This window comes from Chlorocebus sabaeus, chromosome 20, assembly GCF_047675955.1.
Source record: "Chlorocebus sabaeus isolate Y175 chromosome 20, mChlSab1.0.hap1, whole genome shotgun sequence".
Taxonomy (NCBI): domain Eukaryota; kingdom Metazoa; phylum Chordata; class Mammalia; order Primates; family Cercopithecidae; genus Chlorocebus; species Chlorocebus sabaeus.
In genome coordinates, this window is record NC_132923.1 from 85672435 (window position 1) to 85695283 (window position 22849).

Consider the following 22849-nt stretch of genomic DNA (forward strand, 5'->3'; position numbering starts at 1 on the left):
TAATGACACTGTTGGTCTTTTTCTTATACCATTGTTTTGGTTTTCTGATTTTAGTGAATAATTTAAGTTCAAAGTTACCTATGGCTTCTAAGGAAAAAAATAACATCATGAAAGGCAGAAATTTATTTGAAACATATTCTCACATGCCGCCATTAGTTTTGTTTCTAGCAACGTATCTGTAGACCTAAGCTAACTTGACATTGCAATAATCCATTAGGCTTTAAGGATTTTTAGTGAGTTTTTTATATTTAAGTCTTTTTATAGAATTATTTATAAAACTTTACCTAATTTTTGTTTTTGCTTCCTTAGAAACTGTTTTTATTACACCTGCCATCCTTTACTGGGTTTTTCTTTTGATTTGCTGTTAACATTCTAGGAATGAGCATCATACTTCTATCTCTGCTTTAAGAGACTGATGCAGAATGTAAAGCAGAAGCAGTGAACACGGAAGTGGCTGTGGGATTCAGAGACAACATCCATGTGTCATTTTCTCTGTGTAATTGAAGGATTGACATTTCTCAGTAACTCCTTGGCAAAATGTGTGTTTTCATAATGTTGAATTTGCCTCTTAGGGAAAAATGTTTCAAATACACTTGAAAGATACTTATTTTGAAATTAATTATAAAATATTCATGTTTTTATCTTAGGACTGAATTCAAAGGGAAATGTTTCTTTGCCTTTTAAAAAATTGTTACATTGACTTTCAGCTTTCTGTAGTTACGACTAAAGCAGCAGTGATGGGTGCTATTTCCTGGTTCTGCAATGGTTTACTTTGTCTACTAAGTGATTTACTTTCAAACCTCATTACAGATAATCTTACTAAAAGAGTTAACACGCACTCTGCTAAAAGGTGTTTTACTGTTTTCCATGAAGAGCGTTGTATGAACAATGTTTTATGAAATGCTTTTTGTCCTGTAGATTGCCATATCTGTTATGTAGTTACCATATTGTCAAGTCTTTTGTTTTTTTTCCTCTAAAAAATCCTCACACTGGCTGGGTGTGGTGGCTCACACCTGTAATCCCAGCACTTTGGGAAGCCGAGGTAGGCAGATCATGAGGTCAGGAGATGGAGACCATCCTGGCTAACATGGTGAAACCCCATCTCCACTAAAAATACAACAAATTAGCCAGGTGTGGTCGTGGGCGCCTGTAGTCCCAGCTACTTGGGAGGCTGAGGCAGGAGAATCACTTGAACCTGGGAGGTGGAGGTTGCAGTGAGCCAAGATTGCACCACTGCACTCCAGCCTGGACAACAGAGCAAGACTCCATCTAAAAAAAAAAAATCCTTATACTGTGTGTCAGTCTTCCATATTCTGAATATTATAATACTTTGGCTATTTCTGTAGAAGGAGTACTTGCAAGTGTGTGTCTTGAAATACCCTCTTGTGTTTGTGTGATGTTAGGTTGTTAACTTGAGATCTTTCTAGCTTTCTGATGTGGCCATTTAAAGCTATAAATTGTCCTCATAACACTGCTTTAGCTACATCCCAGAGGCTCTGGTACATTGAATCTTTGTTCTCATTAGTTTCAAAGAACTTTTTGATTTCTGCCTTAATTTCATTATTTACCCCAAAAGTCATTGAGGATTTTTTTTTTTTTTTTTTTGGAGACAGAGTTTCACTCTTGTCACTCAGGTATGAACTCAGTTCACTGCAACCTCTGCCTCCCGCATTCAAGTGATACTCCTGCCTCAGCCTCCCGAGTAGCTGGGATTACAGGCATGTGGTGCCATGTCCCACTAATTTTTGTGTTATTAGTAGAGATGGGGTTTCACCATGTTGGCCAAGCTGTTCTTGAACTCCTGACCTCAGGTGATCCACCTGCCTCTGCCTCCCAAAGTGTTGGGATTACAGGTGTGAGCCACCACACCCAGGCAACTGAGTGAATTTCTTAATCTTAAATTCTAATTTGATTGCACTGTGGTCCAAGAGACTGTTATGATTTCAGTTTGTGTTTGTGTGCTTATGTGAGCTCTGTCTAAGTCAGATAAGCTCTGGAGGCTTCATTGTATGTATCTGCATATGACTATGTATCTGGGTTATATCGGCAGGCGAAATCCTGCTCTTAGATGGGGTGGCTGAAAGATAAAGGTTCCTGAACTCTACTTGCTGTGTATGTACCCCGTTTGTACTTCAGAGAGGTGGAATCATCTGTGACACTGCATTTCTTGTAATTGTGCTGTTGCTGGTATAAAGTCAAGTGCCTTCAATGCTTAAGGCTCAGACATTTTTCTTAAACTGATTTCAGGTCCTGTGAAAGTGTTTTCTATAACCTGTATAACCAGTACTTTGCAAAACTTGTTTATACTTCAATAGTACATTATGATCAAAAAAATTTTTTTTTCTTATTTTTGTTATTGCTTTTTCCCACATGTTCTAATACATAGTGAATTTTAAAGAAATATGTACTATTTTGGCTGGGCGCGTTGGCTCACACCTGTAATCCCAGCACTCTAGGAGGCCAAGGCAGACGGATGACGAGGTCAGGAAATGGAGGCCATCCTGGCTAACATGGTGAAACCCCGTCTCTACTAAAAATACAAAAAATTAGCTAGGCATGGTGGTATATGCCTGTAGTCCCAGCTACTCGGGAGGCTGAAGCAGGAGAATGGCGTGAACCCGGGAGGTGGAGCTTGCAGTGAGCAGAGATTGCGCCACTGCACTACAGCCTGGGCGATAGAGCGAGACTCCGTCTCAAAAAAAAAAAGAAAGAAATATATACTATTTTAATTTAGGGTATCTTCAAACTTGAATTTGTCTGTGTGAAACATTGTAAAATGATACATTTCAAGAAAAAAAAAGAACACATGAACAGAGCATCAGTAACTTATGAAAATAAACTGATCTAATGTATGTGTAATTGGAGTTTAAGGGGGAAAACAGGAGGGGAAAATTCCAGAAATAGTAGTCAAAGTGTTCTAAATTTGATGAGAACTATATATTCACAGATCCAAGTACAATAAACATTAGAAAACTGCTTGAAGGAACATCATAAACAAAATGCTAGAAACCAGTAAAAAAAAAAAAAAAGAGACTTTTTAAAGAGCAGCCATATTATGTACAGGAACAAAGATAAGAATAAATGCTTCTTATCAGAAACTATGCAAAATTCAATGGAACAACATCTTTAATGTACTGATAGAAAAACTCTATCAACTAAAATTCTATCATAGTGAAAATACCTTTCAAAATTGAAGGCAAAATAAAGGTTATTTTCAGACAAACAAAAGCTAAGAGAATTTATCACCAGCAGACCTGTACCATGTTAAAGAAAATTCTTCAGGCAGAAAGAAAATGATACAAGATGGAAAGTAGAATCTACGTGAAAAATTCAGTGCACTGGAAATGATAAATATACAGGTAAATGGAAAATACTTTTTCCTCACTTTTATTCTTTAAAAAAAATAAAAGTTTATTTATGTATTTACTTTTTGAAACACAGTCTCACTCTGTTGCCAAGGCTGGAGTGCAGTGGTGTGATCTCGGCTCACTGCAGCCTCTACCTCTTAGATTCAAGCGATTCTCATGCCTCAGACCCTTGAGTAGCTAGGATTACAGGCGTGCAACACCACAGCCAGCTTTTTTTTTTTTTTTTTTGTATTTTTAGTAGAAACAGAATTTCACTATGTTGGCCAGGCTGATCTCGAACTTCTGGCCTCAAGTGATCTGCCTGCCTCAGCCTCCTGAAGTGCTGGGATTACAGGCATGAGCCACTGTGCCTGGCCCTCACTTTTATTCTTTTAAAAAATAATTTGATATTTCAAGTAAAAATAATACATGCAATAAGCATGTAGCGTGGTGTTTTAAACAAAAGTAACAGTAAAATGTATGACAACAAAGCACAAAGAATGGTGGGGGGAAATGATGTATACTCTTGTAAGATACTTACACAATATACTATATGCACTAGATACAGTCATGCATTGCTTAACAGGTATATGGTTTGAGAAATGTGTCATTAGGTGATTTCATCATTGTGCAAACATCATGGAGTGTACTTACACGAACCTAGATGGTATAACCTACTACATACCTAGGCTATATAGCATATAACCTATAACTCCTAAGTTACAAAACTATAAGGCCTGTTAATGTACTGCATACTGTACAAAACTGTAGCACAATGGTAAGTATTGGTGTATCTAAATGTATCTAAACATAGAAAAGGTAATATGTTGTGCTGCTATGTTATGACGGGTACAACATCACTAGGCAACAGGAATTTTTCAGCTCCATTGTAATCTTATGGGACCATGGTCATATATGTGGTCCACTGTTGACTGAAAAATTATATGGTGCATTACTGTATACAAAATATATGTAAATATACTATGATAGCATTTTAAGGTAAACTACTATAACTTAAAGACATATCATAAAATTATAGCGGTAGGTCATTCTTTTCAATTCTCTTTCTTAGTTTCCACATCTGCTGTGAGGCCAATCAGTATTGAAATAAGAACAGGGCATCATAGATTTTCTCTTGCCTGAAATCCAGCCATTAGAAAAATTTACCATCCCTTCTTGCTTGCTAGGACCTAGAAGGGCAAAATTTTTAGATATTGGTTTGATCAATGGTAGGAGGCCTTTAGAGACTATAAAACTGGAACATTGCTTTTAAGATAGTAGGCTGATCAGGCGTGGTGGTGCACGCCTGTAATCCCAGCTACTCGGGAGGCTGAGGCAGGAGAATCATTTGAACCTGGGAGGAGAAGGTTGCGGTGAGCCGAGATTGTGCCACTGCATTCTAGCCTGGGCAACAAGAGCAAAACTCCATCTTAAAAAAAAAAAGATAGTAGGCTGATTACATATGACAGTTACCCTCAATAATGTACTTGAGAAATAATTGAAAAACTACTGAAAAAAGTAGAAAATTCTGGTAATGTCATAATTGCCTATACTGAATAAATTCTCCTGCAGACAACAATTATAAACTGGAGGGCCACTAAAACAGAGCAGGAGCTGGAGATGTGGCATTTGAAAGCAGGAAACAATAATATGTCACGTAAGATACGTGTTTAATAGGCTTTCCCACTTAGGATATTCCTGACTTTCTGTAGTACCTGGAGGCTAGATCTGAAAGCAGAAAGCCAGAGTCTTATTGACCTGAGGAGTTAGAAAAGGAATTTCAAACTGCAAGAGTGCCTGGAAATTAAGGAAGGGAGAACATCCTAGAAAGGAGGGAGATGTGGACATCAGAGCCCCAAATTTGAATATAAATGCCCCTCAAATCCTTGGCTCACTTTTGAACTGTACATGCATGGGTGAAAATCCAAGGGATCTGGAGAAAACAACAGCTGGGGACTGAAAGAGCCAAGCAGACGCTTCAGCTGTTGCCTACCACAGTGGAGACAGACTTTAATCTTTAAAGACGTACTTGACTTGAATAAGAGGAAAAGCTCTAGCTCTGACAAATATGTCTGACTTGAGCTACTACAATATAGAATTGTGGCTTCTCAACCACTTCGCAGATTTGAGCCAGTTCACAGACCCAGATCGCTTTAGATAAAGAATGGGTTTTGAAGAAAGACCCTGCTGCTCTGTTGAAAATTTACACTCTAAGTCTTTCTCCTAGGCTCTCCACAAAAGCTTTGCAGCCATTACCAACAGTATATTAGGCTAAGGGAAATAAAAACTAGATCTGTCTTCTGGATTAATAGATAATGACTGTGGACTGACATAATTCCTGGAGACCTAAAATGTCACAGTGGTCTACTAGTCAAAATAGAGGCTTATGGAGGTCAGGTTATTAATGGAGTTTTGGTTTGGGTTCATCTCGGTGGGCCCATGGTTATTACTCCAGTTCCAGAATGCATATTTGAGATAAACATATTTAGCAAATGGTAAACTATCCACACAGATTCCCTGACCCATGGAATGAGGGTTATTGTGGTAGCAAATGCCAAATGGAAGCCACTAGAATAGTTTTCCCTTTCACAATAGTAAACCAAAAGCAATACCACATAGATTGTAGCGGTTAATGTTGCTTAAAGGATGCAGAGGTGGTGATTTTTGCCACATCTTCTTTCAACTTGCCTATTTGGCTTGTGCAGAAAATAGATCTTAGAAAATGAAAGTGGATTGCTGCAAATGTAATCATGTGGTTCTCCAACTACAGCCACTGTTTCAGGCATTGTTTCATTGCTGGAGCAAAGAAACATATTCTTTTGCATCTGTTATGCAGCTACTCCACTGGCAAATGCTTTTCTCTCTCTTCCTGTTACTATAGACTAGAAGAAGTAGTTTTATTTCACCCGGAAGTATCAGTACTGCACCTTCACTGTTCTACCTCAGGGCTGTATTACCCCTCTAACCCTCCGTTATGTTATAATCTAGTCCAAATGGGCCTGGATCCCCTCTACTGCACAGGATACCATAGCATATTTTTGAGATCATCCTGACTGAACCTGGTGAGCAAGAATTACTAGCTACTCTAAACAAGTCAATAATATAATGTGTGCCAAAGGGTGGAAATAAATACCACAAAATTCAAGGGACTGTTGCCTCAGTTCAGATATCCCTTCCAAGGTAAAAGAACAGTTGCTGCATCTGACTCCTCCAACCACCAAGAGGCACAATGTTCAGTGGGCTGCTTTGGATATTACAGACAACATACACCTCTTTAGGCACCAAGAGGCGCAATGTTTAGTGGGCCTCTTTGGATATGGGAGGTAACATATACCTCTTTAAGTGTGCTACTCTGACTCATTTACTGAGTAATCTGAAAGAGTTCTTCTAGTTGTGTGTGGGGCCCAGAAGAATAGAACCCTTTGCAACAGGTCCAAGCTGCCGTGTCAGTAGTTCTGCCACGTGGGCCATACGACCCAGCATATCCATGCTACTTGAAATGTCTATAGCAAATAGGGATGCTATAATGGAGACTTTTGCAGACCACTATAGGTTAATCAGAGCCTATAGAATTTGAAGTGAAGCTATGTTCTCTTCTGCCAATAATTGTTATCCTTATGGCTTGCTATTAAACTACTAGAAACTTAACATATGACCATGGTCACCTAGTTACTACATGAGTTGAGCTGTTTACCATGAAGTGAATGTTGTCTGATCCATCAAGACATAAAGTTAGGCAGGCAGATATGCACTCAGTCAATAACTGGAATTGGGACATAATTGGTTTTGAGCATATTCTGAAGGCACAAACAAATTGCACAAGGAAATGGTTAAGAGATCCATGGCTCTTGGTCCTATTACATGACCTTCTCTTTCTCAACACATATCAATGTCATCAAGTAGTTTCTTGTCACCAGCTGACTGAAGAAGAAAATACTTGAGCTTCGTTTACAGATAATTCTGTATGATATGCCAGCATCTTCTGAAAGGTCATAGCTGGGACACCACAGCCCTGCTAAGGTATGGCCCTGATGGGCATTGGTGAAAGAAAATCTTCTCAGTAGGTATAACTTTGAGCAGTGCACTTGGTATAGCCTGAAAGGATGAATATTCAGAGATACAGATCTCTACCAATTAGCATAGCTAATGGTTTGGCTGGAGGGTTGCAGACTTGTAAAAAGTACAATTAGAAAATCAGTGACGGCACAGTGGCTCATGCCTATAATCCCAGCACTTTGGGAGGCCGAGGCAGGCAGATTACCTGAGTTCAGGAGTTTGAGACCAGCCTGACCAATGTGGCGAAACCCTATCTCTACTAAAAATACAAAAGTTAGCTGGGCATGGTGGCGAGCGCCTATAATCCCAGCTACTCGGAAGACTGATGCAGGAGAATTGCTTGAACCTGGGAGGTGGAGGTTGCAGTGAGCTGAGATTGTGCCATTGTACTCCAGCCTGGGTGACAGAGTCAGACTCTGTCTCAATCAATCAATCAATCAATCAATCAAAAAAAAGAAAATCAATGATGAGAAATCTGAGGAAGATGTATGTAGATAAATTTCTCTGATTGGGTACAGAATGTGAAGATAAATTTGAGCCCCATTTAGAAGTTACTCAATGCGGAACATCAGAAGACGTTAATAGTCAGGTAGATAAGATGATCCAGTCCATGAAGTCGGTTACGTTCTTTCAACAATTACCCTTGTCCTTGCTCAATAGACTCCTGAACAACATGGCCATGGTGGAAGGGATGGCGATTACTTATGGGTTAGCAATGTGAACCTCCACTCTCTAAAACTGATATGACTGTAGCCACTTCTGAGTGCCCAACCTGCCAACAGCGGATACCAACACTGGTTCTCCACTTCCTGAGGGTGTGGAGGGGGTGGGGGAGTTGAGTCAGCCACCTGCGGCCAGGTTGATTATATTGGACTGCTTCCACCATGCAAAGGCATCTTTATTCCTACTGGGATATACCCATACTTTGGAAGTGGATTTGCCTTCCAAGACCACATTCCATGGACTTCAGAGCCCTTCAATTACCATCATGGTATTTTGAAAGGATTGCTTCTGACCAGAAAATAATTTTACTTTACATCAAATGAGGTGTGTCAGTGGGTTAATGCTCACAGGATTCACTTGTCTTACCATGTTTCCCATTGCCCTGAAGCAACAGCCTAATACAATAGTAAAACGAGTTTTGAAGATCCAGTTATAGTGCCGGCTAGCTGGCAATACTTTGCAGGGGCCAGGAAATGTCTGCCAGGATGTGGTACATGCTTAGCTACCAAGATACAGTGCTGACTGTCTCATGGCCAGCATTCTCAGGCCCAAGACACAAGGGTGACTCCTCTCACTGTCACTCCTAATAATCCAGTAGTGAACTTTTTGCTTTCTGTCTCAGCTATGTGACCAGTTACAGAAATAATGATGGCAGCAGCTGTAGGTATTTCAGTCTTACTTCGAAGTGAATGTATTTGTATATATGTTAACCAATTCTTTTTCTTTTCTTCTCCTATGTCATTTCCCTACTATCTAACATCTGTTAATACTGGTTAACCAAACATCTCATTATTTAGGTTAACAGAATGTAGAGATCTGTGACTCACTAGGTGAGAAACAAACATCACCCAAAGACAGATAAAGGGACTTTATATCCTCTTTTAGCAAGAGAGTTGATACTTTTTTTTTTTGTTATAAAAGAGGTTCTGAGGCCAGGCATGGTGGCTTACACCTGTAATTCCAGTACTTTGGGAGGCCAAGGCGGGCAGATCACCTGAGGTCAGGAGTTTGAGACCAGCCTGGCCAACATGGTGAAACCTCATCTCTACTAAAAATCCAAAAATTAGCCAGGCATAGTGGCCCATGCCTGTAATCCCAGCTACTTGGGAGGCTGAGGCAGGAGAATTACTTGAATCCGGGAGGAAGAGGTTGCAGTGAGCTGAGATCGTGCCACTGCACTCCAGCCTGGGCAACAGAGTGAGATCCAAAACAAAACAAAAAATACATGATACATGTATCATGTATGATAAAAGCATGATTTTGCTGTTTTTTATTGTATATTTTTAGAATGTACAACATGATGTTTTGCTGTACTTATCTTGATCTACATATACATAGTGAAGGCATTACCATAGTCAAACAAATTAATATACTCGTTATCACATACATTTACCTTTTCTCCTTTTTTTTCTTATTATGGTAAGAGTACTTAAAATCTACTCTTTTGGCAAATTACCAGTATACAATATTATTAACTATAGTCCTCATGTTGTACATTAGATCTGTAGACTTATTCATCACACATAACTGCAACTCTGTACCCTTTGATATACATCTTCCCATGACCCACCCCTGCCACTGGTAACCGCCATTCTACTCTTTGTTTGTATGTATTTGTTTGTTTAATATTCCATATGTAAGTGAGATCATGTAGTATTTTTCTTTCTGTAACTGCCTTATTTCACGTGACATAATGTCCTCCAAATCCATCCATGTTGTGGTAAATGGCAGGCTCTCCTCCTTTTTAAAAGCTGAATAATATTCCTTACATAATATACCTAATATTCCTATATAATATACATATTATATACTTATGTATTCAGTTTCATTCTTCTATGTGTGGCTTGCCAGTATTCCCAGCACCATTTATTGAATAGGGTGTCCTTTCCCCACTTTATGTTTTTGTATGTTTTGTTAAAGATAAGTTGGCTGTACATATTTGGCTTTATTTCTGGGTTCTCAATTCTGTTCCCCTGGTCTACATGCCTATTTTTGTACCAGTACCATGCTGTTTTGTTAACTATAGCCTTGTAGTATAATTTGAAGCTGGGTGACATAATGAATGCTTCCAGATTTGTTCTTTTTGCTTAGTTTTGCTTTGGCTACGTGGGCTCTTTTTTGTTTCCATGGGAATTTTTTTTCTGTCTTTCTTTCTTTTTTTTGAGATGGAGTCTTGCTCTGTCACCCAGGGTGGAATGCAGTGTCTCAATCTTGGCTCACTGCAACCTCTGCCTCCTGGATTCAAGTGATTCTCCCACCTGATCCTCCCAAGTATTTGGGACTACAGGCTTACACCACCACACCTGGCTAATTTTTGTATTTTTAGTAGAGACAGGATTTTACCAAGTTGTCCAGGCTGGTCTCAAACTCCTGATGTCAAGTGATCTGCCTACCTTGGCTTCACAAAGTGCTAGGATTACAGGCATGAGCCACTGTGCCCAGCCTGGTTCCATATGAATTTTAGGATTGTTTTTTCTAGTTCTGTGAAGAATGATGATGGTATTCTGATGAAAATTGCATTGAATCTGTAAATTGCTTTGGGCCATATGGTCATTTTCACGATATTGATTCTATCCATCCATGAGCATGGGATGTATTTCCATTTGTTTGTGTAATCTATGGTTTCTTTCAGCAGTGTTTTGTAGTTTTCTTTATAGAGATCTTTCACCTCCTTGGTTAAGTATATTCCTAAGTATTTTAATTTTTTTTTCAGCTGTTTTAAAAGGGATTGAGTTCTTGATCTGATTCTCAGCTTGGTTGCTGTTTGTGTATAGCAGTGTTACTGATTTGTGTACATTGATTTTTTTTTTGAGACAGGGTCTCACCCTGTTGCTCACTGCAACCTCTGCCTCCTGGGTTCAAGCAATTCTCTTGTCTCAGTCTCCCAAGTAGCTGGGATTACAAGTGCCTGCCACCACACCTGGCTACTTTTGTTGTATTTTTAGTAGAGATGGGGTTTTACCATGTTGGCCCACTGGTCTCGAACTTCTGACTGCAAGTGACCCGCCTGCCTCAACCTCCCAAAGTACTGGGATTACAGGCATGAGCCACCACACCTGGCCTGTATGTTGATTTTGAATCCTGAGACTTTACTGACTTCATTTCTTGGGTCTAGAAGCTTTTTGGATGAGTCTTCAGAGTTGTTTTTGTTTTGTTTTGTTGTTTTGTTTTGGTTTGGTTTTAGGAGATGGAGTCTTACTCTGTTGCCCAGGCTGGAGTGCAGTGGCATGATCTTGGCTCATTGCAACCTTTGCTTTCCAGGTTCAAGCTGTCCTCCTGCCTCAGTCTCCCAAGTAGCTGGGACTACAGGTGCATGCCACCATGCCTAAGTTTTTGTATTTTCAGTAGAGATGGGGTTTCACCACGTAGACCAGGCTTGTCTCGACCTCCTGACCTCAGGTGATCCACCCGCCTCAGCCTCCCAAAGTGCTGGGATTATGGGCATGAGCCACTATGCCCTACCCAGGTTATCTAGGTATACAATCATATCATTGGCAGATAGTGACGGTTTGACTTCCTCTTTTCCAATTTGGATGCCCTTTATTTCTTTCTATTGTCTGATTGCTCTGGCTAGGACTTCTAGTACTATGTTGAATGGAAGTGGTGAAAGCGGGCATCCTTGTTGTGTTCCAGTTCTCAGGGGAATGCTTTTAACTTTTCCCCATTCAGTATGATGTTGGCTGTGGGTCTGTCATAGATGGCTTTTATTGCTTTGAGGTATGTCCCTTCTATGCCAATATATAAGTATATTTTTGACAGAGTCTCACTCTGTCATCAGGCTGGAGTGTGGTGGTGTGATCTCGGCTCACTGCAACCTCTGCCTCCCGGGTTCAAGTGATCCTCCTGCCTTAGCCTCCTGAGTGGCTAGGACTACAGGCACACACCACCACGCCCAGCTAATTTTTTGTATTTTTAGTAGAGACGGGATTTCACCATGTTGACCGGGATGGTCTCGATCTCTTGACCTTGTGATCTGCCTGCCTCAGCTTCCCAAAGTGCTGGGATTACAGGCTGAGGCACTGCGCCCTGCCCTATGCCAATTTTTCGAGGGTTTTTATCATGAAAGGATGTTGGATTTTATTGAAGTTTTTCTGCATCTATTGAGATGATCATATGATTTTTGTTTTTAATTATGTTTATGTGATATATCACATTTATTGATTTGCATATAGTGAACAATCCCTGCATCACTGGTGTAAAACCCACTTGATCATGATGTATTATCTTTTTGATATGCTGTTGGATTCTGTTAGCTAGTATTTTGTTGATGATTTTCTGCATCTATGTTCATCAGGGATATTGGTCTGTAGTTTTCTTATTTTGTTATTTCCTTTCCTGGTTTTGGTATTAGGGTGATACTGGCTTCATAGGATGATTTAGGGAGGATTTCCTCTTTATCCTTTGGAATAGTTTTTGTAGGATTGGTGTCAATTCTTCTTTGAATGTCTGATAGAATTCAGCTGTGAATCCATTTGGTCCTGAACATTTTTTTTGTTGTAGGCAATTTTTTTTTTTTTTTGAGACAGAGTCTCACACTGTCACTTGAACTGGAGTGCAGTGGTGTGATCTCGGCTCATTGCAACCTCTGCCTCCCGGGTTCAAGCAATTCTCCTGCCTCAGCCTCCCAAGTAGCTGGGATTACAGGTACCTGCCACTATACCTGGCTAATTTTTTTGTATTTTTAGTAGAGACAGGGTTTCACTATGTTGGCTGGGCTGGTCTTGAACTCCTGACTTTGTGATCCACCTGCCACAGCCTCCCAAAGTGCTGGGATTACAGGTGTGAGGCACTGCAGCTGGCAGGCAATATTTTTAAAAAACTACTGATTCAATCTTGCTGCTTGTTATTGGTCTGTTCAGGGTCTCTATTTCTTCCTCATTTAATCTAGGAGGGTTGTATATTTCTGTATATTTCAAGGAACACATCCGTCTTCTGTAGATTTTCTAGTTTGTGCACATAAAGGTGTTCGTGGTAGATTCGGATAATCTTTTGCATTTCTATGGTAGCAGTTGTAATATGTCCAGTTTCATTTTTTTACCCTTTCATTTGTCAATGGGCACTTTGGTTGTTTCCATATATTGGTTATTATAAATAATGTTTGTAATGAACATGGGGGTGCAGATATTTTTACTAGGAGTGATTTCATTTCCTTTGGGTATATACCCAGAAGAGGCATCGCTGGATCACATAATAGTTCTATTTTCAGTTTTTAAAGGAGTCTCCATACTGTTTTTCACCCTGGCTGCACCAATCTGCATTCCCACTAACAGCATACAAGGGTTCCCCTTTCCCTGTACCTCAGCCAACACTTACTTTTTCTCTTTTTGATAAAAGTCATCCTAACAAGCATACGATGATATTTCATTGTGGTTTTAATTTGCATTTCCTTGATGATTAGTGATGTTGAGCACCTTTTCTTATACCCGTTGGCCATTTTATGTCTCCTTTGAGGAAAGTCTATTCCAGTCCTTTACTCATTTTTAAATTAGATTATTCTTTTTTTTTTATTTTTGGCGATTGAACTGTGTAAGTTCCTTATATATTTTGGATATTAACCCCTTATCTGATATATGGTTTGCAAATATTTTCTCCCAATCCATAGGCTGCCTTTTAATTTGGCTGATTATTTCCTTTGCTGTGTAAAAGCTTTTAAGTTTGTTGTAGTCCCACTTGTTTACTTTTGCTGCTTGTGCCTATGGTGACCTAGCCACAAAATCATTGCTGAGAACAATGTCAAGGAGTTTTCCCTCTATGTTTTCTTTTAGGAGTTTTAAAATTTTAGGTCTAATGTTTACATCTTTAATACATTTTAAGTTGATTTTTGTATATGATGTAAGATAAAGATTCAGTTTTATTCTTTTGCATGTGGATATCTAGTTTTCCCAATATCATTTATTAAAGAAACTATCCATTCCCGCACGGTGTCTTCTTGGTGCCCTTGTTGAAAACTAGTTGACCATATATGCCTGGGTTTATTTATTAGCTTTCTCTATTCTGTTCCATTTGTTTATGTGTCTGTTTTTATGCCAGTACCATTTTTTTTTATTGTTATAGTTTTAGGGTAGATTTTGAGGTAAAGCAAGGTAATGCATCCAGCTTTGTTCATTTTGCTAAAGACTATCTTGGTTGGCCAGGCACAGTGGTACACACTTGTAATCCCAGCACTTTAGGAGGCCAAGGTGGGTAGATCACTTGGGCTCAGGAGTTTGAGACCAGCCTGGGCAACATGGAGAAACCCCATCTCTACTAAAAATACAAAAATTAGCCAGTCTGCTGGTACATGCCTGTGGTCCCAGCTTCTCTGTAAATTGAGGCAGGAGGATTATTTGAGCCAGGGAGGTGAAGGTTGTAGTGAACTGGGATCGTGCCACTGCACTCCAGCCTGGGTGACGGCGAGACCCGGTTTTAAGAAAAAAAAGAAAGAAAGAAAGAAAGAAAGAAAAAAGATTGCCTTGGTTATTAGGGGTCTTTTGTGATTCCATATTAATTTTTTTTTTCTATTTTCGTGAAAAGCGATATTGAGATTTTGATAGCGATTGCATTGACCGGTACTGGTTCATGGCCTGGGGGTTGGGACTCTTGGATTAAAGGCTTAAATGTAAGACCTGAAACTATGAAACTAATAGGCAAAAACATTGGAGAAACACTCTAGGATGCTGGTCTAAGCAAAGATTTTTTTGAGTAAGACCTCAAAAGCACAGGCAACAAAAGCACAAATAGGCAAATGGGATTGCATTAAGCTAAAAAGCTTCTGTTGCAGTAAATGAAACAATCAAAAGTGAAAAGACAACCTACAAAATGTGAAAAAACATTTGTAAGCTATCAATCCAACAAGGGATTAATAACCAGAATATGTAAGAAACTCAAACAACTCAACAGTAAAAGAAAAAAGTGATTAAAAAATGAGCTAAAAACCTGAAAAGACATTTCTCAAAACATACAAATGGCCAACAGGTATATTTAAAAACGCTCAGTATCACTTATCATCAGGAAAATGCTAATCACAACCACAATGAGATATTATCTCACCACAGTTGGAATGGCTATTATAAAAAAGACAAAAAATAAGACAAGCTGGTGAAAATGCAGAGAAAGGAGAACTACTGTAGACTGTAGTACGAATGTAAAGTAGTACAAGCACTATGAAAAAGAGAATGGTGGTTCCTCCAAAACTTAAAGACAGAACTACCATATGATCCAACAATTCCACTGCTAGGGATATATAAGGAAATCTGTATAGTGAGGACTACCTGCACTCCTGTGATTATTGCAGCACTAGCACTATTCACAATAGCCAAGATATGGAATCAACCTAGGTGTCAATCGAAGGATGAATAAATAAGAAAATGTGGTATATATACACAATGGAATATTATTCAGCAATAAAAAGAATAAAATCCTGTCATTGCAGCAACATGGATGGAACTGGAAGTCATTATGTTAAGTGAAATAAACCAGGCACAGAGAGACAACATTTTATGTTCTCACTCGTATGTGAGAGCTTAAAAAGTGGATCTAACAGAGGTAGAGAGTGGAATGGTGGTAACCAGAGGGTAGGAAGGGAATCGTGGAGAGGGGGATGAAGAGAAGTTGGTTAATGGCTACTAACATACAGTCAGATAGAAGGAATAAGTTAAAATGTTTGCTAGTAGAGTGACTATAGTTAACAACAATGTATTATGTATTTCAAAATAGCTAGAAGAGAAATATAATGTTCCCAGCACAAAGAAAAGATAAATGTTTGAGGTGAGGGATGTCTCAATAATTTTAATTTGATCATTACACATTGTATACATATATCAAAATACTAAAATACCCCCAAATATGTATAATAATTATGTATTAATAAATATAATATAAAAATTCCAAGTTTTGGTTTTGGTAATCTTTTCTATTGTTTTTCTAGTATTGATTTATTTCTTCTCTGATCTTTATTTCATTTCTTCTACTAACTTTGGGCTTAGCTTGTTCTTTTTCTAGTTCCTTGAGGTATAACATTAGCTTATTTGAGATCTTTCTTCCATTTTAATGTAGGTGTTTATTAGCTATAATCTTCCCTTTTAGAACTGCTTTTGTTGAATCCCATAATTTTGGGGATATTTTGTTTCTATTTAGCTCTTCACAAGATATTTTTGTATTTCCATTTTGATTTCTTCTTTTACGCATTGGTTGTTCAGGAGCACATTGTTTAATTTACACATAGTTGTGAATTTTCCAAATTTACTCCTGTTTGTTGATTTCTAGTTTCATGCCATTTTGTCCAGAAAATATACTTGATTTGATTCAAATCTTCTTAAAGATGTTAAGACTTAGTTCAGTTGGGTCCTAGCAACGGTGTCTTCTGAGGCTCTCCGTGCCCTCTCCTTTTCACTTCCGGAAACATGGCCTCAGTGGTGGCTGGTCTCTGATGGTGTCATCAAGGTGTTCAATGACATGAAGTGCGTAAGTCTTCAACGCCAGAGGAGGCGAAGAAGCACAAGAAGGTGGTGTTCTTCTGCTTGAGTGAGGACAAGAAGAACATCATCCTGGAGAAGGGCAAGGAGATCCTGGTGGGCGATGTGGGCCAGACTGTCGACAACCCCTATGCCACCTTTGTCAGGATGCTGCCAGATAAGGACTGCCGCTACGCCCTCTATGATGCAACCTATAAGACCAAGGAGAGCAAGGAGGAGGACCTGGTGTTTATCTTCTGGGCCCCTGAGTCTGTGCCCCTTAAGAGCAAAATAATCTATGCTAGCTCCAAGGACGCCATCAAGAAGAAGCTGACAGGGATCAAGCATGAATTACAAGGAAACTGCTACGAGGAGGTCAAGGACCGCTGCACTCTGGCAGAGAAGCTGGGGGGCAGTGCCGTCATCTCCCTGGAGGGCAAGCCTTTGTGAGCCCCTTCTGGCCCCCTACCTGGAGCATCTGGCAGCCCCACACTTCCCCTCGGGGGTTGCAGGCTGCCCGCTTCCTGCCAGACTGGAGGGACTGGGAGGATACCAGCAGAGGGAGGGCAATCCCTTCACCCCAGTTTCCAAACAGATCCCACACCCCCTGGATTTCCCTCCTCCTTCCATCCCTAACGGTTCTGGCCTTCCCAAACTGCTTTTGATCTTCTGATTCCTCTTTGGTTGAAGCAGACCAAGTTTTCCCCAGGAACTCCAGTTGTGGAGTGACCTGTATTTTTTTTAACAACATCCCCACTCCCTACCTGTTCCTCCCCCTTCCCATGCTGCCAACTTCTAACCGCAATAGTGACTCTGTGCTTGTCTGTTTAGTTCTATGCATAAATAGAATGTTGTGGAGATGCCCCCTCCCTGTGCCGGCTGGTTTCTCTCACTTTTCCCCTGGTCATTGATAGTCATGGAAGCAGGGCCAGTAAGGGACCTTCGATTAAAAAAAAAAAAAAGAAAAAATGGTGTTAAGACTTGTTTTGTGGCCAAACATATGATCTTTCTGGAAAATGTTCCATGTGCTGATGAAAAGAATGTGTATTTTGCAGCAGTTGGGTGAAATGGTCTGTAACTGTCAGTTAGGTCTATTTGGTCTAGCGTGTAGTTTAACTTTGTTGATTTTCTGTCTGGATGGTCTATTTGTTACTGAGAGTGGGGTACTGAAGTCACCTACTGTTACTGTACTGAAGTGTATCTCTTCCTTTAATTCTATTAACATTTGCTTTATATACTTGGGTGCTCCAGTACTGGGTGCATAGATATTTATAATTGTTATATACTCTCATTGAATTGAACCCTTTTTATCATTATATAATATCCTTCTTTGTCTCTTTTTACAGTTTTTTGACTTAAAATCTATTTTATCAGATTTTAGTATAGCTACCCCTGTTCTCTTTAGTTTCCATTTTCATAGAAAATTTTTTTCCATCTCTTCACTTTCAGTCTATGTGTGTCCTTAAAGCCAAAGTGATTTTCTTGTATGTAGCATATAGTTGAATCTTGTGTTTCTTTTAAATTCATTCAGCCACTCTGTAGAATTTAATCCATTTATATTCAAGGTAATTATTGATAGATAAGGACCTGCTACTGCTGTTTTATTAGTTGTTTTCTGGTTACTTTGGTTTTGTTTTCTTTCTTTTTTGAGACAGGTTCTTGCTCTGTTGCCCAGGCTGGAGTGCAGTGGCATGACCTTGGCTCACTGGAGCCTTGACCTCCGGGGCTCAGATGATCCTCCTGCCTCAGCCCCTGAGTATCTGGGACTCCAGGTGTGTGCCACTATGCTTGGCTAATTTTTAAATATTTTGTAGAGATAAGGTTTGCCATGTTGCCCGGGCTGGTCTCAAACTCCTGAGCTTAAGCAATTCACCCACCTTTACCTCCCAAAGTGACGGGATTACGATTGTGAGCTACCGTGCCTGGTATTTCTGATTACTTCATCGATCTTTTGTTCTCTTCTTTTTCTTTTGCTGTTTTCCTTTGTCACTTGATGATTTTCAATAGTGATATGCTTTGATTCCTTTCTCTTTATCTTTTGTGTATTTGTATAGGTGTTTCTTTGTGAGTACTGTGAGGCTTACATATATCTTATAGTTATAACAAGTTATTTTGAGCTAAAAACAACTTAACTTTGATCACATCTTTAAAACTTTACACTTTTACTCCTTCCTCTCAAATTTTGTTTATGATATTTGTGGAGGTTAAAGCAACTTCATCCTGGATGCTTATCTGCCATGCTGACTTCTGATTAACCCTTGTTAATCAGAGGAATGCCTCTAAGAGCTCTACCTTAACTACTGTAAGTCCTGGCCTTAAGTCAAAACAACCTTGATCATAAATTTTGCCCTTATGCAGATTCACATAGCATTCTTGCCTTTCCCTGAGGGGTTTACTTCAATTGTCCTACACATTCCTTCCCTGTGGTATATAAGCCCTGGGTCTGGAGAGTAATGGTGTGGAGATCCACCATCTCATCTGTGGCTGCTGGGACATGGCTTCTGCTTGTAAGACTCTATTAAATGTTTCTTTCTGAGAAACTGGATATGCCAGTCTCTTTCTTCAGCCTCTCAGCTTCTTTGGAATTAGGGGTAGGTTTGCATATGCCTGCCACTGCAGAACAGTGTCATAATTTACATTTTTTGTTTTGTTTTGTTGTTTTTGAATTCTTTTTTGTAGATATAGGGTCTTACTGTGTTGCCCAGGCTAGTCTCAAATGCTGGCCTCAAGCAATCCTCCTACCTTGGCCTCCAAAAGTGCTAGGATTACAGATGTGAGCCACCATACCCAGACTACATCTTTTAAAACTGTGTATTTAGTAACAAATTATTTTAGCTATAGTTTTTTTTAATACTTCTGTCTTTTAACTTTTATAGTATAACTAAAAATGATTTACATACCACTGTTATAGTACTAGAGTATTCTGAACTTGACTATATCTTTACTATTGAGTTTTTTTCTTTCATATGTTTTCTTTTCTTTCTTTCTTTCTTCTTCTTCTTCTTTTTTTTTTGATGGAGTTTTGTTCTGTTGCCCAGGCTGGAGTACAGTGGTGTGATCTCGGCTCACTGCAACTTCTGCCTCCCAGATTCAAATGATTTTCCTGCCTCAGCCTCCCAAGTAGCTGGGATTACAGGCACACCTCCATGCCTAGATAATTTTTGTATTTTTAGTAGGAACAGCATTTCACCATGTTGGCCAGGCTGGTCTCAAACTCCCGACTTCAGGTGGTTCACCCACGTTGGCCTCCCAAAGAGCTGGGATTACAGGTATGAGTTCCCAGCCCATATGTTTTCATTTTGTTAACAAGCATCCTTTGTTTTAACTCAAATAACTCCATTTAGCAATTCTTTTAAGGCTGGTCTAGTGGTGATAAATTCCCTCAGCTTTTCTTTGTCTAGGAAAGTTTTACGTTTCCTTTATTTCTGAAGGATAGCTTTGCTGGTTATAGTATTCATGGCCAGAAGTTGTTTCTTTCAGCACCTTGAATGTATCAATTCCCTCCCTCCTGGCTTGCAAGTCTATGCTGAGTTAACCTTATGGAGTTTCCCTTGTATAGTTTATTTTCTTTTGCTAGTTTCAAAATTCTCTGTAATTCTTGACAATTTGACTGTACTATTCCTCAGTGTATTCTTCTTTGGGTTTATCTTTCTTGGGATTCTTTGAGCTTCATGAATCCAGATGTTCGTCTCCTTCGCAAGATTTGGGGAGTTTCAGACAGGCCTCTTTCTCCTTCTTGGATTCTCAAAATCTGTGCATTCATACACTTGAGGGTGTCCCCGAGGTTTCCGATGCTTTCTTCATTCCTTTTGTTGTTGTTGTTCCTCTAATTGGTTAATATTGAACGACCAGTCTTTGAGTTTTCCAACTGTTTATTCTGCATGTTTGAGTCTGCTATTGAAGCTCTCTATTACACTTTTCTTTATGGTATCCTTCAGCTCCTGGAATTGTTAGGTTCCTTTTTCATGGTTACTATTTCTTTATTAAAGTCTCATTTTGTTCATGTAGTGTTTTCCTAATTTTATTTAGTTGTATAACTGAATTTTCTTACATCTCATTATGCTCATTTAATTATTTTGAATTCTCTTTCAGGCAATTTGTAGATCTTCATTCATTTCAGTTCAGTTGCTGGAGCTTTATTAGTTTCCTTTGGTGGTGTTATGTGTGCCTGATTCTTCATTATCCATATAGTTTGCTTTGGTGTCTGCATTTGAAGGCAAAAGCACCACTTCTAGTCTTTATAGATTGGTTTCAGTAGGTTAAGAACTTCTCTTATTAGGCTCTCAAATTAATAAGATTGCCTCTGGGATCATGGTCAAATGGGGTTGGAGCTGGGTGACATGGTTACTTCTGTGTCTGCAGTAAGGTCTGCAGATGGCAGGCCTGTTACCAGGAGCTCTAGTGGGTATGGATCCTTTCTGGTCCCTGAGGAGATTAGAATGTCTCTAGGACCTTATTCCACAGGGCTTGTGCTGGGATGAAGATCCACTTCAGGGTCTACAGACAGTGGGCCTGATGCTAGGTGTACAGCCATGTATGGCTTCCTCTGTGTCCCTGGGAAACTTCCTGCTGGGTCACTTACTAGGTCTCTTGGCAGGCAGTACTATCCTGGTCCATGGCTGAGAGAGAACAGAATGAAGTCACAGGGGTATTTCAGTGTCCACAGCCAGACAGAGGTCAGCAAGCCTTTTCCACAGATTCAGGCAGGCATATCTCTCTCTGGGTTCCTGTGCCATAAGCAGTTCCAATCTCTGACCATTACTGGGAGGTGCTGCAGCCAAGTGTCACAACTATTTCAGAGTCTCTTGTGGAACTGAGGTTGGCAAAATGGCCCTGGGGACTCAGGTGGGTATGTCTCCTTCTGGGACCCTATGCCACTTCTGATTTCTGACCACTGCTGAGAGGGGCTACAGTCAAGTTTCAGAGCCATTTGTGTACACGGTGGGGATTGAGGTCAGCAGGTCTGTCACCCTGAAGCATAAATGGGTGTGACTCCTCCCAGGTCCCTGGGTTAATGGGTCTAGTAGCAGGACTAGGGCCAAACATGACTCAGAGCTGAGTCAATAGGGAAAATGGGTCATTTCCAGATGGGCCAACAAGGGCGATTCTGCCCTCTCAAAAGGCCCTCTTTAGGCCAGGTGCAGTTGCTCATACCTGTAATCTCAGCACTTTGGGAGGCTTGCTTGAGCCCAGGAATTCAAGACCAGCCTAGAAACAAAGGGAGACCCTGTCTCTACAAAAAAATAAAAAAATTAGCTGGGCATGGTGAAACACATCATAGTCTAGCTACTTAAGAAGCTGAGATAGGAGGATTGCTTGAACCCAGGAGTTTGAGGCTGCAGTGAGCTGTGATTATGCCACTGCACTCCAGTCTGGGTGGCAGGGTGAGACTCTGTCTCAAAGAAAAAAAAGAAAAGGCCCTCTTGGTGTTGGGCTGCATCAGCGTTTCACAAACTCCTATCTGGATCCCAAAGCTTAACAAAAGCACTTTTGTCTGTGGATGCCTGTTAAATTACTATTGCTGTGGAGGGATATCTTGTCAACATTACTCCGCTATTGTTTTTATTTGGAGGTTTTAAGTATGGTTAAAGTGTAAATTAGGTTGGGTACAGTGGCTCACACTTGTAATCCCAGCACTTTGGGAGGCCAAGGCTGGTGGGTCACCTGAGGTCAGGAGTTCAAGACCAGCCTGGCCAACAGGGTGAAACCCTATCTCTACTAAAAATACAACAATTAGCCAGGTGTGGCAGCCTGTGCCTGTAATCTCAGCTACTTGGGAGTCTTAGGCAGGAGAAACACTTGAACCTGGGATGTGGAGGTTGCAGTGAGCCGAGATCGTGCCACTGTACTCTAGCCTGGGCAACAGAGTAAGACTCCATCTCAAAAAAAAAAAAATGTGTAAGTGAATGCTAAATTGATAATGGGTAGACGGTGGTTTGTACTGTATTAACTTAGTTAAGCTAGAATTACATTTCTCAGAATCTTTTTCTATGTATAGTTCTTGGCTGAAGATGGCCTAAAGAGGAATTTGTGCAATATTTGGAAAGCAGAATCTAAGCAGAGGCCATTATTCTGTGAAGGTAATCTGCTCAGATGTGGAAACACACTATAGAGAGGTCAGTGGATTCCAGTTTGTCCTCACTCCTCTGCCCTATGTCCAGTTCTTTTCGGTGTCCGGTTCTCCCTCCCAACTGCTGATCCTGTGGGCAAACAGTGGCCCTGGGTCTGCCACCAGATGCTTGGCATCATAGTGTCAAAGGCAGTTGCAAGCTGGGTGCAGTGACGTGCTCC

General features: G+C 40.1%; 1 pseudogene; it reads left to right on the plus strand.

Moving 5' to 3' along the window:
• The window catches only part of LOC103224831 (cofilin-1 pseudogene), a 54920-nt pseudogene extending 37487 nt beyond the window's left edge, over window positions 1-17433 (plus strand).
• The last annotated feature ends 5416 nt before the right edge of the window (window positions 17434-22849 follow it).